We start from the raw sequence: 18,758 nt of genomic DNA on the forward strand, positions 1-18,758 counted from the left end.
AAGCTTCCGGTGCCACACTGCCCCATTCTCTCAAGAAATAGCCTTCTAGTGCCCGCTTGGGCTCAACCTGGGCTCCCCCCGGCACAGTTCTAGCAAGGAGGATGGACTTCTTCAACTTTGCAGGCTGGCATGGTGGGTGGGCATCTATTCAATCTTTTCAGAAGAGTAACTTAGCTCTCGTGACAAACCCTGAGATAACAACAGAGGACGTGAATTAAACGGAACTTTTAATGGAATTGATTTAAAGGGTTTTTTAAATGAATGCGGGACAAACAAGGACACCTCTAGGTTTGCAGATACTTTTATTAAAGCTCTCTGGAGTAGCGAAATGCCAGTGGGATCGACCGTAGGAGTAGAGTGGACGATGAGTGAAAATTTGTTGAGTACATCTCAGCAGTTAGGACTAGAATTTCAGGTATTCTAACGCATTCTAACCACTCCATTCAGTAGACCGAAGGATGAGATTCCGCAGTATCCCAGCTCTAGCTCCCGATATATTACTCATCTGGAGAAGATTTTGAAATTTTCTCTTCTCCCTTTCCGTCTTTCTCCAATGCAGGCTGTGAGTTTGTCTACCACCCCTACCAATATTTAAAGGGAAAGGCGCTTAGAACAAGGCAAAGTAGGGGGGAGGACTTTGCGGCTGTGTTTCTCAAACCCGTAAAGAGAGAGAGCGATAATGGGTAAGGGGCGTGCAGACTAACTCCTTCCTTGCCCAATCAGGTGCACAGGAAGATGTCCTTTTACCAATAAAAATAAAGTTCGCTTTCCGGAGGCGGGAGGGTGAGCCTTGACTGCCAGTTATCCAAAGCAACGATAGAGTAGAAGACGGAGAATGATTAGAGGTAGGACCAACCCAGGAAAGGGGGCGGGGTGAAGGTGGGGGGTAACTCTGAGCGGCGGCTGGACTGGCGAGTGGGATGCGAGAACTGCTGTTCCTGTAGTAGTGTTTCTCGCCAATCAGGAAGGCTAGGGAGTGGGCGGGGCAGGGAAGAGGTGGGAAGAGCTCGCAGCACCGCCGGGCGCCCGTCGGGCTCTGGGGGGAGAGAGAGAAATCCGGTTAAAATCAGAGTCGGAGGGAGGTTTAACCACAGATCGGTTCCGATCGGATTATTCCTTAAAGGGGACGCGCCATTGTCAAGAGAACGGAGCCTGGGGCCCGAGGGCGGGGACCGGCGGCGCCTGAGGAGTGAGGCAGCTGCACTTGGACTGGGGACGGGTAGGTGTTGCCTGGGGAAAGGCGCTTCATTTCACTTTCTCTTCTAGCCCCAGGGGCAGGCGCCGGGATGCCCGCCGACTGGCGGCCACAGCCCTGGCGGGAGACGAGGTCGGCGACCCTCGCTCGCTGCCTTTCTGATGGGAGTCGAGGGGGAGGCGGGCCAGGATGGCTGGCAAGCTGCGCCGCTCGGGCCAAGACTCATAACGGACACTTAGCCGCGGCGCAGCCCCCGCCTCAACCGAAAACCCGCCGGAGCGGCAGCGGGTGCTCGGGGAGCGCCGCGCGCCCCGCTTCCCCGCGCGCCCGGCTCCCCCGCGCGCGCGCGCGCTGCTTCCTTGCGCGCCCCATTCCGCTCGCGCGCGCCGCGTCCTCGTGGACTCGCGGGAGCCGCCCCGCGGGGAGGAAGGCGGCGGCGGCGAGGCGGAGGGAGGTCGGCGGTCACTGCTTCACTGCCCCGGCTAGGAAGACAGGGCTGAGGAGCAAACTTAGCGCGGTAGCTGGCGGCCGCAGGCAAGGAGGACGCTGGGGACCCGCCGAGCGCGCGGAGTCGCCAGCCCGGCCCAGCATTGTCCTGCTTTTCCTTTGCTCTCGTCTCTCCGCCCACTGCTCGCGGTAGTGGGGAGGGGTGCGGACGCGGGCGCCGTGCCCGCGCCGCTCTGCGCCTTCCGCGCACCCCCAGACCCCGAGCCTGCCCGAGCCGGAATCGGCCCCACCGACGCCGCAGCCAGCGCCTGCGGGCCGTGGGGGCCAGTGAGTGTCCTTGCAGCTCTCAGTCTCCGCACCGGCGCAGGCTCCCTGGGCGCTGAGCTCTTACTTGTAACTTTTCTTTGCCAATTGTTGGAAGTTGTGGCTTCCGGGCGGCAGGTTCTTTGGACAAAACCTCAGTTTCTTGCGTTCTGGAGAGGCTGATTTCTACGGCGAAATGGTTCTTGATCGCTGTCGGTGTTTTCTTCCCAGCCCAGTTTCATTTCTCGGCACCTAAAATCGCTTCTCTCGTGGATTTGCATTGTAAGGGAGCATTAACCTCTCTCAGGTCAAGATAATTTGAAAAGAAAAAAAAAAAAAAAAGGGAGCGGTGTCGATGAGGAGCTAGAGCTCTATGTAGAGCCGAATGCGCCTTAACCTTTGAACTGTGGAAAGTATTACCTGGACTTTACTGGCGGAGCTTCTTTTGGAAGGAAAAAAAATTGCAAAACGAAACAGAACAAAAAACTCCAGGTTGCTAGGGTCTATATGATTAGGAAAAAAAATAAACTTTTGATAAAAGTAAAGTTAGTTTTGTAACTGTTCTGCCCAGCAGATATCTCCGTAAATTTCTGCTACGGAACCCATAGGCATTATAATTAGTAACAGTAACTTGTACTATTGATAAAACAAATGTAAGAAGTTTTTTTCCATCTTGAGCACTGCTGCTATTCTATACCTGTCAATACTTGGTAAAGAAATTATATTTAGAAACAGTACCTCCTTGTTAGAGACCTTGTTTAGAAAAGGAATGTTTTCATGAACATTCATTTTTGACAGTTTCTTCTTGTGCAGTACTTTATAGAGTACTTGCATGTGCAAGTTACAACCCTATAAACAAAGCTGCGGTGTGTGTGTTTTTCTGTAGTCTTTTTTTGGCTACTCATTATCAAAGATAGCATTCCATCCTGTCTTTTCTTCCATTCTGAGTTATTTTGTAAAATTACTTCTCTAGAAAAGTGAATTTTATTGGAACCTCTGGCCCAGCGGGGTTTTTTTTTTTTAAGCAATACTAACAACTTTCCAAAGCGTTCATTGATTATATGAGTGGTGTGCAACATTATAACATAAGTTCATAGGCTCAGCAATAACAACAGAGAAGCTATACTTGGGAATCTAAAAGCCAATTTCAGGTAATAATATTTGAGAGATACTTGACTCTTCCTATAGAATTTAGGAAGTGTAGACACACAAACACATGATCTTTCTTAGTAATCTTGATGGTATCTGGCGTTGTTACACCTAATATCCTCCTTCCTCCTCTTCTCTTTGATCCTCTTCTTTGATAAGTATGTCAGGCAGGCCTGCTGGCATAATCGTCTTTTCCGTCTCATAATAGAAAGTAGAAGATTAAAACAAGCTTCCACATTTTTATTTTTGTTTACTTAGCTTATTTAAACAATAGAGGAGAGAATTCCTGAACTTTTAAAAGATCGCATATAAAGAAAACACTCAGAAAGAATTATCTTTGAACTATCTAGGCTATGTTTCCTGGAAAACATATTTTTCCTCTGTGCTTTTCACATTGTTTTAAACACATTGTCCTAAATATACACATTGCCAGGGCATTTCTTGAATTGTGAACTGTCCATTGAGATCCCTGGGAACTAGAACTGTCCTCTGTTTCTGTGCAGATTCACTGTGTCACCTAGTACTTTTCTAGTGCCCAATTAATGTGTTGACTTAGGTCTTTGTGACAGAAAACGATAACGTTCTATAGAGGCTGCTTGAGAGGCTTATATATTTATTTTTTTAAATAAACACCTTTCTGAGCAAGTTACACCAAAGAATAACAATTGGTTTAGTGTCTGGGGGACGATATATTAATCTAGGTGCTTTTTGTTCGGTGTACAAAACTGTGATTTAATTGTTTATAATATCTGTTCCACAGACATCTTTTGTGATGGTGATTGTTTCTTGTCCCAATTATTAGAATTAGGTTTAATCTGTCAACATCTGTTGAGTACCCATTTATTTGAGGAGTTTTATGGAAAGGTAAAGTAGAAATGGATGACAGTCATTGCTCTCAAAGTTATGGAGTTTAATGGGAAGATGCAAAATTATCCATAGGGAAAAGATAATGTGTATCCCATTGCAGTAACAGGTGCAAACTAACAGTGATGCAGGATTCATGCCAAAATGGTAAAGGAATAGTGGAATGATAGAAGAAACTTAGGTGATGTGGGAAAATTTTCATTGCTTTATGTAGCGAATTTTATATTTTTTAAAAATTAAAAAAATAAAGTATGTTTGGGGTGTATGTTCACTACTTGAACTATTTTTAATCTATAAAATAGTGGGGGGGGGGCAGAGCATGTACTCTGAATTTCACCTATTGTTACCTCATCAGAGGGATCATCTATATAACCCAGCTCAAATGTCACCTTGTCTGCAAGCTCTCCTGTTCTCCTGATCCTAAGTGATGGCTCTTTTCTCTTGCTCCTGTAAAGTCCTTTTACAGCACAAACCATGCTCTGACTTACAGTATAGTTATGTGTGTATTTATTCATTAGCTTGTGGATTTTGGTAAAAACCATTAACAAAAGTTGGAGCCTCCCGCCCACCCCCCCAGTCCCTTTTACTGTTGCCTACAGTACTTGAGCAGGTTTATTATTATTAGCCCAATAGAGTCTGTAAAACCACAAGCAATACAAAAGTTCATACTGTTTTGTTTGGAGAAAGAGTATATGAGTGTTTAAAGGAAAAACCAGTTTTTTCCTTATCACCAGTTTCACATGCTCATTGTAAAATATTGTTATGAAGGAAATGTATAATTTAGAAACTAAATATCCCCTCTAACATTGCCCCTATCACATTAAAACTATTGGTAATGGTTTGACTTAATTCCAGGTTTTCTTTCCCCCTTCTTTTTTTATTACCTTCAGATAGGAGTGCCTTAAACTATCATACCTGAAAAATTTTAATGAGTAAGTTATGTTTACTGGGAATGGAGAAAGGTAATCAATTTTTATACACTTTCTTATTTTTTATTTTATATAATAAAATAAATAATTATTAATTTCTCCAGGCTCAGTTATTATGGTTATTTTACTTGTTCTTGAGAAACAAGGCTCCCACCAGTATTTTTGTGTTCAAAACATAGTCTATGATTTATAGACTATTAGAATCATAATCATTTCAAAAATGGTCAAAACCTGTGTTCCTGAACATTTTAAGTATCTTTACGCTAAAATGTTTTTGGAGTCCATACCGTAAGCCTAATCTCTTCTCATTTCTTGATTCTTCTCGTCTCTAGAGAGCATTAAAAATTGCTCCGAGACTGCCAACTGGCACTGCTCACAGTAGCCTCTGGAGGAATGTAGGAAGATATTTGTTTCTCATCAGTTCACACGCAGAGGTTTTACTCTACCCTTATGTTGCTCATTATAAAAAGGGAGCTACAATTTAGGCTGATGAAGGAGGTGATAAGATTCTGTTGTTCTGGGTGCTTCTTTAAGCCAGCCCAGGTGGGAAAAAAGGTTTTCCAAAGGTTCCTAAATAGAAAACCCAGCTGCAAGCAGCCAGGGCTAATCAGGTGAGAAATCTCCGTTTATTCAGCAAGTTTTTATTGAAAACTACACCTAATTTGTGCACCATGTAGGCACTGAGAATAGGATGATGAAGTCTGTCTGGACCACAAGCTATGAGCTCCTCTGAGTAGGATCCTTAAATAGACAGAGTGGTACATGTGGATGAAAGGTAGCGTACATGATGTGTACTTTTAGGTGATTTGTTATTCACCCTTGTTTGTTCTGTATAGCTTCTTTCAAAGTATCCTAGCAAACAAACCTGGTATTCCATAGGAGGTGGGTTGGGGTCCATGGAGCTTGTTAAAGTAAATCTGTGAGCTGTGGAATTTTTTTTTTTTTTTAATTTAAAGCACTGCTATTCCTGTGAGGCAGAATATTTCAGAAATTCTGCAGATGTTGATGTGTCTTTCCTTATACCCTACAAGGATCGTCCATTTCATAGACCACCGTTATGACACTGTATCTGTATCCTAGTAGGTAATTCAGTTTACTGATAGAGTAGTAACACATTCTTTTAAACTCAAAAGTGCTATAATAAATAGATAGCTTTATCAGGATTTTTTTATGTTATGAAAGTAATTGTTTTGAAAAATCACTTGTATTAAAATATTTCTAACTTTTACAAAATGGACTACCTCCTTTCCCTGCAAGCCTGTTCTGTTGCTCCATCTTTGTATTTGTGGGGAAAGAATCAGATTGTTGAGAAAGGGGCCTTGTAGAATTGTCAGTGATGGAGTCAACCGGCTAGGAAGAATATCTGACCAAGGATACATCCTATGGAGTTTGACCATAATGCAGCAAGTGTGATTTGTCGAGTTTTGAGAAGAGTTAAAAATTTTAAATAACAGCTTAATTGAGATATAATTGGTTTTATTGAGATATAATTGGTTTGAGATATAAATGATTGAGATATAAATTGAGATATAAATGGTTTTTAGTTTATTCCGGAGTTGTACACCTCTATTACAACCACTTTTAGAACTTTTTCATCACCCCATCACCTTCCTTACCTCCCTTCTCAGCCCTAGGCAGCTGCTAATCTACATTCCATCTCTACACATTTGCTATTCTGGATATTTCATATAAATGAAAGATAACATTTTAATAAATGTGCATTCCTGTATAAATCCGCCCCTCTAATGTGCATAAATCCTAGGAGTAGAGAGGGTCTTTTCATGACCCTTGAAGTTTAGAAAGATTTTCTTTAGCGGGAATTTATCTAAATCCTTATTCTACCTAAGCCTGGAGAGAAATGGGAAAAGAGATTTTTTTTCCCCCTGTAAAAATCATGACTCATTTTGAAAGAAAGAAAAAGACTCATTTTGGTGACACTTTTTTATGTTCATTTAATCATTTGGTGACTCTCTATAAGTAAGTAATTTGTCTCGTTCTGTATACTGGACTTAAATAAAGGACAGTACTTTGAAAGAAGTTGAAAGTACTTGGTAAGTTCTAATCATTGCTGAATGTAATTTGATGTTTACCTTATTGGTTCAGAATATATTGCGCAACTTGTCATTTATTTGATCAGAGCTAGTGCTGCGTAAGTTGATTGTGATGAACTTGTATTGCCCCTGAACAGTGCTGAGACCTTGTAGGCACTTAATAAGTGTATATTGGTTGCCTGACCACTATGATCATAGATATTTTCATCAGCTCCCTAGTCCTTATTTTCTGTCTTGTAGTAATAATAGCAGCTACATTTACTGAGTGCTTACTAAGTAATAAGTTCTTTATATGTACTATCTTTTAAAATAAAAGGATGCAATTTAGTTTTGAGAATTTTCTGTATCTCCATTGATTGTAGTTTTACAGGCTTCTGATCATTTTTTTTTTTAAGATTATTTTGAATGACCATTTTTGATCAAACCTAAGACACTTTGATGCCACTGCATTCTTGAACTTTTAGGAAATGTCAACATAAAGTTTTTACCAACTGAATGTTACTGTTGGGTGACAGCAGTTGTGAGATACATTTCTATTTTAGAACAACCATACTTCAGAGAGGTTGAAGTGGTGGTGGTGTAGTGTTTTTTTAAAGGGCATCTGGGAATTGAAGAAGGGGATATTAGTTTGTTCATTTACTGCAGTGCAGCTTCATTTTTTTAGGTTGTGAAACATTCACAGATACGCCTTGTTGCGTGAATGAATTTCAACATAATATTTCAACTTCTCCGGACTCCTTGTTTTGTTTTGTCCTCTTTTGTGTGTTTTTTTTTTTTCTGGGTGTGTCTCTTTCATGGTAACATTCAGACATGACGTAATTTAGTTCAATACTAAAGAATGCTGGAAAGATAATTTAAATGTGATTTTCAGTTTTCTTCTCCATTAAAAAAATTTAAGATGCATAATGCTGTCTATAATACTAGTAAAAAAAATATTACTTTGGTGGTTCCACTCATGTGTCTTGGGTGTCAGTGAACTCATCACAGTGTATTTGCAGAATCTCCAGCCATCAGCCTCCTCAGTCAGCAATATACAGACCACCATATTTTGTTCATTTGTTGGTGAAACCATTCCTTTCTAAAGCATGTTTGGTTTTGGGGGGTAGATTTGCTTATTACTTTATTGTTAACTGTATCTCTTTGTTTGCTCTCATTACACCCACCGGTAGTAGTTTACTCACCTTTCTGATTTGGTATTTCCCGTGTGATATGAGACTAGAACCCATAACCACTTGTTGAATGGTGGATAAAAATGATAGAAGGTTCTGGGTGAGAAACTGAAGAACTTCCTGTGCGTGGAGCTTTAGTGCTAGGACCTTGTTGTCTTGGTTTTTACTGCTTAGAAGTAAAAGGTGGTATAATAGGGTGGTATATTTAACTTCCCCTGAATAATGGATCTCTTAAAATTCCGTCTTATTAAGTCTAACTCAAGTGGATGGAGGATAATTAAGTGGGTGGAAAATAATTCTTTTCTGGATGTCTTGATAGTCTACTTCGTGTGAAAACCCAACCCACAGCTTGTATACCAGGATACCTGTATGCATTGGTATATTTGCTGCAATTCAGAACCTAATACCATGAGCAGAAATTAGAGGCTTTAAAGAACTGTGAGGTTGCATATAAAATAACCACATGTGCCTGTTATCTCGATATTTAAACAGGATCTTTTGCTAATCTATTTTCTTTGAGGTAAAATTATCTTTGTAGATGCACTTTTTTTTTTTTTTTTTGCGGTACGCGGGCCTCTCACTGTTGTGGCCTCTCCCGTTGCGGAGCACAGGCTCCAGACTCGCAGGCTCAGCGGCCATGGCTCACGGGCCCAGCCGCTCCGCGGCATGTGGGATCTTCCCGGACCGGGGCACGAACCCCTGTCCCCTGCATCGGCAGGCGGACTCTCAGCCACTGCGCCACCAGGGAAACCCTGTAGATGCACTTTTCTGTGTTTATGTTGATGGTAACTTAGGCTTTGTATTGTATTTAATATTCTTGGCAATACTGAATCCATAGTATAGTTTCAGTGAATACTGGTTAGAGTTTTAGTCATACATTTCTTTATGGTTGTTTCACTTTTTCCTGTTGTAGAACTCATGGAGTCATAATGTTTAAGAGCTGGACTGTCCTTGGGAATGATCTAATATGACTCCTACATTTTGTAGATGAGGATGAGACTGTGACTTGTTTAACCTATGGATAAAAATTGATTTCTTTTTGATTCTCAATTCCATGTTTTTCCTGTTCTGGCATATGCTTGCCCAAGTAAAAAATGTAAAAGTAGAGTCTTAGATTATTGTAGCCTCTGTAACAGAGGTCTGCAAAAGTTTTATGTCACACTCCAGCAGCATAAAAAAATGTATCTGCATTCCCAATATGTGTATGTTTATTGTAAACTATATACTATAATATTATGTACATAAAAAGACATTAACAAAAATAATGAGATAAAGATGAAAAATATTTTAGAACAATTTAAAATGTATTATTTCCATGTTTTTGATTCCACCTAAAATATTAGTAATTTTAAAAATAAGTATGATTGAATGTCTTCACTTAAAAATATTTAATATTCTTGGCAATACTGAATCCATAGTATAGTTTCAGTGAATACTGGTTAGAGTTTTAGTCATACATTTCTTTATGGTTGTTTCACTTTTTCCTGTTGTAGAACTCATGGAGTCATAATGTTTAAGAGCTGGACTGTCCTTGGGAATGATCTAATATGACTCCTACATTTTGTAGATGAGGATGAGACTGTGACTTGTTTAACCTATGGATAAAAATTGATTTCTTTTTGATTCTCAATTCCATGTTTTTCCTGTTCTGGCATATGCTTGCCCAAGTAAAAAATGTAAAAGTAGAGTCTTAGATTATTGTAGCCTCTGTAACAGAGGTCTGCAAAAGTTTTATGTCACACTCCAGCAGCATAAAAAAATGTATCTGCATTCCCAATATGTGTATGTTTATTGTAAACTATATACTATAATATTATGTACATAAAAAGACATTAACAAAAATAATGAGATAAAGATGAAAAATATTTTAGAACAATTTAAAATGTATTATTTCCATGTTTTTGATTCCACCTAAAATATTAGTAATTTTAAAAATAAGTATGATTGAATGTCTTCACTTAAAAAAAAACTTTTTATTTTGAAATATTTATAAATTCATGGCAGGTTGCAAAAATAGTACAAGGAGTCCTGTGTAACCTTCATTCAGTGTCCCTCAGTTGTAATATCTTATATAACAAAACGTATTTATAACAACATTAAACCAGGGAACTAACATTGGTACAGTACTGTTAAGTAGCCATATTCAGATTTCATGTTTTTTAATGCACTCATTCATGTGTATGTGTGTGTATAGTTCTACGCAATTTGATAACATTTCATGTCTGGATTCATTTAACCACCACCACAATCAAGATACGGTACTGTTCCATCACTGCCAAGAAACTCCCTCACGCAACTCAAGGTCTCCTCCTTCCCCACCCTCCCTATCCCTATTTACTGGCAACCTGTAATTTGTTCCCCCCATCTCTATAATTGTGTCATTTTGAGAATGTTACATAAATGGAATCATACTGTATGTAACCTTTTGCGATGGACTTTCTTCACCCAACCCAATGCCCTGGAGAACCATCCGAGCTGTCGTATGTATCAGTAGTTCATTTCTTTTTAGTGCTGAGTAGGGTTCAGTGTATGGATGTACAACAGTACACAGTTTGCTAACTCTTCACCTGTTGAAGAGCATAGGAGTTGTTTCCAGCTTTTGGCTGTTACAAATAAAGCTCCTGTGCACATTCGTATATAGGTTTTTGTGTGAACATAAGTTTTCATTTCTCTGGTATAATTGCCCAAGAGTGTAATTGCTGGGTTGTATTGTAAGTGTATGTTTAGTTTTACAAGAAATGGCCAGACTATCTTCCAGACTGGCTATATATTCCCAAGAGCAATGTATGAAAGAGCCAGCTTCTCTACATGCTTGCCAGAATTTGGTTATGTTCACTGTTTTTAAAAAATTTTAGTCATTTAAATAGTTGTGTAGTGATAGCTCATTGTAGTTTCAATTTGCCTTTCCCTAGTGGGCAAATTAATTGTTTCCCTAATGAGCAAATTGGGTTGTTTTTCATTGTTGCGTTTTGAGAGTTCTTTTATATTCTAGATATAAGTCTTTTGTTAGATATGTGATTGGCACAAATTTTCTTCCCATCCACAGCTTGTCTTTTCATCCTCTTAACAGGGATTTTTTTACAGAGGCAAAAAGTTTTAAATTTTCATGTAGTGCATTTAATCATTGTTTTCTCTTTTATGATTGTTCTTTTGGTGTCATGTCTATGGACTGTTCACCTAGTCCTAGGTCTCAAAGACTTTTTTCCCTGTGTTTTCTTCTAAAAAGTTTTATAGATTATGTTACAAGATAATCACATTTTTACCTTACAGCTTTTGATAAAGCACTGGTATTGGTAACAGGCAGTTGTCAGCTCTCCCATTTTCTTGTTGCTTGCTTGTATTTTGCTTTATTAATATTATGTTTAATCTGCCTTTCTTTGCAAAAATCTTAAAAATCCATCCATGAGTGATATCATAATTCTACTGAGATCTGCAGATCTACTTACTTGGGCCCATGCGGGCTGCAGCATGTTGTGATCTGCTGAAAGTGAACAGGTGAGGATACCACAAACAACCCCTCCAGGGTGTGAAACTGCTACCTCTCCCTTAGGAGACTTTTATCTACTGCAATACTGTGTGTGTACTCAGCGTCGCAAACAGAAACCCTTCTGAATATCTTAAGCTAGAAGAGATTTCATACGAGGTATTAGGTGCTTACAGAATTGTTAGAAGGGCCTAACAGCAGGTTTTAGGGGGTCAATCCAGAGGTAACTCACCAGGGCAGCTCAGAGGCCACCTTGGGAGCCGTGCTGGAATCCAGACCTCGTGCCACCTCTGCCACTGCTGCATTTGCTTCTAGATACTCTGAAAGCTACAGGACAGACCCCAACTTGCAACCCTGGATTAGGAAGTCAGATCAAGACACCTCTGCTGCTGGTGCTGCTGCCGCCCCACTTCTCGTCACCCAAGAAGCTGGGGGATGGACTCTGGAATTATGCTGTAGAGAAATCTCATATTTCCACAGCTGTGCTTGCCCCCCAAACAACTAAAAAGGCTTCTTTCTAATTGCTCATAGGTAGGCGGGAGGTCAAGTGCGCCAATCTGTGGTATCCAGCATAGTTCACGTAAATGCCATAAGATGGAAGCAGCCTGATGCAGGACCAAGAGCAGGTGCTGGTGTCAGTCTGACACATTGAATATTAGTAAACCTCATATTTTAAATTTAAGATAACACATATGTACTATCTTCTAGTATTTTCTTTTTACCTTATTGGCTTGAGAACCCTTCTTTTGAGGCTTGCATTTACTCCACTTTGAACTTAATACATTTTGCATGACTAAGTAGTAGGAACATAGCAGGTCTGGTATGATTTTTTCCCCAAATATTTAAATTTTATTCTTAATGTCTCGCAATTTTTGAAACCATATTTTTCCTTTTTTTATAAATATATACAAGTATAAAATGTTACTCTTTTGGGGAACACTCATTAAATTCAGGCAACATTATTCTCTGACTGTCTGGACCTGAGCTTTCTCTTTTACACCTATATAGGTTTTCCCCAGCTCTCCCTGGAGAATTCTGTGAAAGAAGTGGATTTTCTCCTAGAACTGTGCTTTGGTATCAGAGGCACTCCAGCCAGCAGCCATCAGTACTTTGGTTTCTATTTGTTGAAAATAATTAAAGTGTGGTTTGTTTTATTGCATACTTTGAATTTTATTCCTGGGTGTAACAAATTTTGGCATAAAACCAAAAATTGAGACATACAGATATCTTTGCAAAGACTGGTTTTATATGGTCTGTAATGGCAGTCAATTTAAAATACAATAAAATAAGTTATATTAAAAATTTTGAGTATGTGTTCATGTGCATTTTTCTAGTGAGAAGTCTAGGTTCATCAGATTCTCAAAACAGAGGCCATGACCCAGGAAAGATTAAAAACGGCTGCTCTAGAGGTATAAGTTCAATCAAGACATTTGCCAAACATTTAACACCAAGGCTTCTGCCGTCAGTCACAAATCCCTTCCCTGATCTCCATGCTGTATCTGTAGACTTTTTCAGGGCATAAAAAGAAAATTATTGTTACCCAGGTGTTTAGGGAAGAGCCAAGGAACATCATAAGAGGTCATTATTAGATGAGAAGAGACACCTGGAAGTCAATTATATCAGTTTTTTTTTTTTTAAGAAGATATGTTCCCATATGGCTGATGGTTTCCTGAAAAATGTGTTATACATGTCAAGACATAGTAAACTGTTGATATCTGCAATCCAGTATATTACATCTTGGGGGATTTATTTGAATGCTTGAAATAGTTATAAAAATAATTTATATGTTCAACTCTAGAGGCTAAAATTGTACAAATGGGGAAGGAATCTACAAACTTAAACTCTGTAATTGATTTAAAATAGGTAAGAGATGATTCAGAGACACATAAATGTGTTGGATTTTCACATCCGATACCACATTTTCACATAGTTTTAGCTTTGTTTCTTAACTAATGACCTCTCTTCATATGCCAAAGCCTAAGTGGAATGTAGCATGGTTTGTAGAGATTTAAAAACCTTTTGTTTAAACAAAATCATGCACAGAGATCTCTAATATAAAGTGATTAAAGGAGAGATGGTTTTAGTTGATGTAAGGGCAAGAAAAGCCTTACTTTTTGTACATTTCCCTTTACCCCCTCCCCCTCCCAGACACGCACAAATAGTTATGAGGTCTTTAGAAACAGGTGGGCCTAATGTAATCACAAGGGCCTTTAAAAGAAGAAGCAGGAGGCAGCAGAATCAGAACCAGAGAGACGGCATCATGAGAAGGAATTGACCGGGCGTTGCTGGCACTGAAGATAGAAGGCGGCCGTGAGCCAAGGAATGTGGGCAGCTTCTATAAACCAGTAAAGGCAAGAAAATGGATTCTCCTTAGAGCTTCCAGACAGGAATGCAGCTCTACTGACTCTGATTTTAGCCCGGTGAGACCTGTTTTGGACTTCTGGAACTGTAAGACATATATTCGTTACTGCTAATTTATGGTAATTTGTGATTGCAACAATAGCAAACTGATACAGTGCTTACTTAATACATTTTAGGAGTAAACATTCTTTCTTAACACAGCCAGCTGAATTTTACCTCGTCTATTTCAACAGCTCTTTCTCTGTACCTGGTTTTCCCTTTTCAGAAAGAAGAACCAGGAGATCCTAAACTGTCTTCAGATTTATCAATTTCACTTTAATTCTTTATAGGTTTATAATATATGCAATATAAATTAATAAAAGGATTCGAGTGCTTACCTTTTCTATGCTGGTCGTGATGACGTTAGAAAAGAATGTGGCAAGACCCTATTGTAGATAATAAACAGTTAACAACAATAACTACCAAGCATCAGGTGACTGAGTGCCAAAGTGAGTGGTAGGGATAGTAGTAGGTATCATGAAAGCAAAGCAGAGAGCAGCTGTTTTAGACTGGAACAATCTCTGAAGGCTTTGTAAAAGAGATTTTTGAGCTAGGAATATGCTCTTAAAGTATTGGGGAAATTGGTTCCAACAAAATAATCTGTTATTAGAAACACAGAACTTAAAGTTTACTAGTTTAATTATTATTTTATTTATTTATTATTTTATTTTTTGTGAACACATGGGAGAAATATATTTTTCCTATTGAACTTTTTATGGTGGAGGAGAGACTCTTGTAGAATTTTAAAAACTTGTAAATGCAAACTACAGTAAGTTGATGACATATTTGTCTTGATAATGTGAAGTATAACACCTGAGATATCTCTATTCCCTATGTTGCCGGAGTGATACATATTGCCTTGAGTGGTACATATTGTTTTTTCATTGTATTTTAATGTTTAAATCTCAAAATATGATTGGAAACCTAGTATGATGTAATCTGAGTTCATCGTGTTATAAGTGCTAAAAACATTGACCATGATTACATTTTTGAAGGAAAGGTATTACATGGGCTTGCTAAAGATAATTATGTTAGACTAACCTTACTTTTTTTTTTTTTTTTTTTTTTTGTGGTATACGGGCAGCTCACTGTTGTGGCCTCTGCCGTTGCGGAGCACAGGCTCCGGACGCACAGGCTCAGTGGCCATGGCTTACGGGCCCAGCCGCTCCGCGGCATGTGGGATCTTCCTGGACCGGGGCATGAACCCGTGTCCCCTGCATCGGCAGGCGGATTCTCAACCACTGCACCACCAGGGAAGCCCCTAACCTTACTTTTTAGATAGGATTATGGGACTGTGGGTCAAGAGAATGCAGAAGGTACAGTATAACTGCATTTCAGCCAAACATTTTATAAGATTTCTCTCTGTTGACAGGGGGAGGCTGTGGGCTGGATGGCCATAAAATTAGGTAGAAATGTGATTGGTTGAGTAGCACCTCTAAAAATTAATAATGAATTGATGACAGCTGGAGAAAAATTTCTAGTGACATGCTGAAAGTCACTGTCCATATTTTTGTAATGATGTGAATGAAAACATTGATACCATGCTTATCATTTTGGGATGAAATGAATTTTTTAGGGTTGACTTTTGAAAATAATATTTCTGACTAAAATGGTGGGCTAAGGCTAACATGATAACTTAATGGAGCTTGATGTAAAGTCCTGTATATGAGTTCAGAAAACAGCTGCATAATTATAGGGGTGAGGGAGATGTGGTTGAGTACAAACAACTTAGGTATTTTAATTACTCTGATAAACTCAATATAGATATAAAATGTACTGCAACTATAAGAAAGCCTTCATAGAATCGTCATTTGGACTACTGGGGGAGGAGGTTCAGAAGAGGAAAGGTATCAGTCTTACTTTGTACTGTCCAGATTATACCGGGAGTATTGTGTTGAGTTCTGGATGTGATATTTGACGAGTTAGAAAACAGAAAATAACAAGTGTTGGCAAGGATGTGGAGAAATTGGAACACTTGTACATTGTTGGTAGAAGTTTATGATGGTACAGCTACTGTGGAAAACAGTTTGACCACAGTTAAACTGAAAATTATGATATGACCCACATGTTCTGTTCCTGTGTACATACCCCAAAAAATTGAAAACGGGTATTCAAAGAAATATTTGTAATGAATGTTCATGGTGGTGCTTACATAGCAATTTACTTTAGCTAAAAGGTAGAAACAACCCAAATGTAATCAACTGATGAATGGATAACCAAAGTGTGGTATATGTTTACAATGGAATATTATCCAACCATAAAAATGAAGTACTGATAAATGCTTCAAAGTGCATGAACCTCAAACGTTATGATTAGTGAATGAAGCTGGACACAAATGATCACATATTATATGAGTCCATTGATATGAACTATCTAGGAAAGGTAAATCCGTAGAGACATAAATCAGTTTGGTGGCTGCTAGGGGCGTGGGGAATGGGGAGTGACTGCTTGATTGGTATGGGTTTCCTTTGGGGGTGATGAAAATGTTTTGGAACTAGGTAGAGGTGTTGTTGGTTGCAAAACATTGTGAATATACTAAATGCCATTGATTTGTACACTTAAAAAGGTTAATTTTATATCATGTGGATTTTAGCTTAATTTTTAAAAAGTGTCAGTACATATAAATCAGTTGGATAGTATTGAGAGTCCAGAAATAAACCCTATGATCAATCAATTTTTAAAAACATTTGACAAAGGTACCAAGACAATTCAATAGGGAAAGAACAGCTTTTTCAGCAGTGTTGAGGCAACTGGAATCCCCATGCAAAATGAATTTGAACCCCTTCCTCACACCATGCACAAAAATTAACTAAAAATGGATCACAGATCTAAATGTAACAGCTAAAATTATAACATTCTTCAAAGAAAATATGAATAAATCTTAGTGACCTGGGTTAGGCAAAGCCTTCTTGGATATGACACTAAAAGCACAAGCAACAAAAGATAGGTAAATTGGACTTCATCAAAATTAAAAACATTTGTGCCTTAAAGGATACCATCAAGAAAGCGAAAAGACAACCCACAAAATGGGAGAAAATATTTGCAAGTCTTGTATCTAGGATGTACAAAGAACTCTTAACAACTCAATAATAAGGCAAATATCCTAATTAAAAATGATGAGTAAATGGATGAATTTTATGGTAAGTGAATTATCTCAATAAAAACTTAAAAAAAATGAGTCAAGTGGAATATGTTTAGCAATTTCTAGTCTTATGGGAATCAAAAATTGAAATCCTACTCTTTCACTGCTTTTCCTTTTTGCCTTTTGACCTCCCCCATTCCATCTCTCAACTTCTATCAGCTGTACCTTTTATCCTTACAAGGTTGTAAACATTGACATTCTGTTCTGTAACCTTAATGAAATCTTTGGTGCTTTGTTTTTGTATCGGTCATACATCTTTTAATTACCATGCAAATATTAATTGCAGAATGGAGTAGTGAGTTTATGGTTACATTTCCTTCTCTCCACACCAGTGTCATGATCCCATGCCAATAGAAGGATGATGTTCCTAGTATCAAAGACGAATGGATTCTCTTTCCCTATTATCTATCAGTTGCTCAAAATAATGTCATATATGTATGTTTTTACACTTGAACCATTACTTCCTTGAATAGCTTTTTTGTTTTTCCTTATGTATCATTTTGGTTGTTTTTGGCAGCATTTTACAGAATATCCACCCACAGGTGACATATCTGGTGCTTCAGACCTTTCTCATATTGCCAGTGGCTGCTGTAACTCCAAGCATCTTTTTTTCTCTTACTAAAAGGCAGGAGGAAGGGGATAGGATGAGTGCTTTTTTTTTGGATCTTCCCCCTTTTAAAATATATTTTTGAAAAATTTTAAAACATAAAAAAGTTGTGAGAATAGTAATATGAACTGTCTAACTTTCACCTAGATTCATCAGTTACAAACATTTTGCTATATTTGCTTTTTCCTTTCTTAATCTTTTGTTTCTGTAAATCTAGATCCAGTTGTCCTTATTTTGGTGAATCTTTTGAGAGAAAGTTGCAGAGATCATGATTCTTTACCCTTAAATACTTCATCACATATCACATAAGAAAAGGTGTGATCATGGAACAATGATTAAATTCAGGAAATGTAACTGTCACAGGTTGAGATCTCTGGGGAGCAGATGCTGAGCCAGAATTAGGATTGTATTTACAAAAGTGAAAGAAGGAAGCAGGATTGGGCAGGTGGAGCTGTCAGATTGTGATGACACCCTGTCTGCCAGCACAAGGAGTGCATCTGGAGTTAAGACTGTCCATTAGGGGAGTTCCATGTTGGGCAGAAATTGCTTGGCCTGTAACTTGCGTTTTTCATTTATGGGCTGGGAGTTGTCCGGAGAATATCGAGACCCTCTCTTGAAGGCTGAAGCTAACTCTGATGAAACTAACAGCTTAACCACACTCCTCCCTCCTGGAAGTGAGTCTTTTGAATGTGAGTGGTAGGTTTCCATGTCTACCACAAGTACCATTATCTAATATACAGTCCATGTTCAAATTCACCAGTTGCCCAGTAATGCTCTTTATGGCAAATCTTCCTTCCCACCATCAGATCTCTCTTTTTATCTTGGAGGAAAGTCTTTCAAGAAGCTCCCGGGCTTCCCTGGTGGCGCAGTGGTTGAGTCCGCCTGCCGATGCAGGGGACGCGGGTTCGTGCCCCGGTCCGGGAGGATCCCACATGCCGCGGAGCGGCTGGGCCCGTGAGCCATGGCCGCTGAGCCTGCGCGTCCGGAGCCTGTGCTCCGCAACGGGAGAGGCCACAAA

At 39.1% G+C, this 18,758-nt stretch overlaps 1 protein-coding gene across 1 annotated transcript in view; it reads left to right on the plus strand.

Moving 5' to 3' along the window:
- Positions 1-435: 435 nt before the first annotated feature.
- FRYL (FRY like transcription coactivator) overlaps positions 436-18,758 on the plus strand; it is a 248,563-nt gene continuing 230,240 nt past the window's right edge. Inside the window, exon 1 of the mRNA XM_007114521.4 lies at positions 436-1,219. The gene's annotated coding sequence lies outside the window, so the exon portion shown is untranslated. The remainder of the gene's footprint in view (positions 1,220-18,758) is intronic.

This window comes from Physeter macrocephalus, chromosome 7, assembly GCF_002837175.3.
Source record: "Physeter macrocephalus isolate SW-GA chromosome 7, ASM283717v5, whole genome shotgun sequence".
In the NCBI taxonomy this organism is placed as follows: domain Eukaryota; kingdom Metazoa; phylum Chordata; class Mammalia; order Artiodactyla; family Physeteridae; genus Physeter; species Physeter macrocephalus.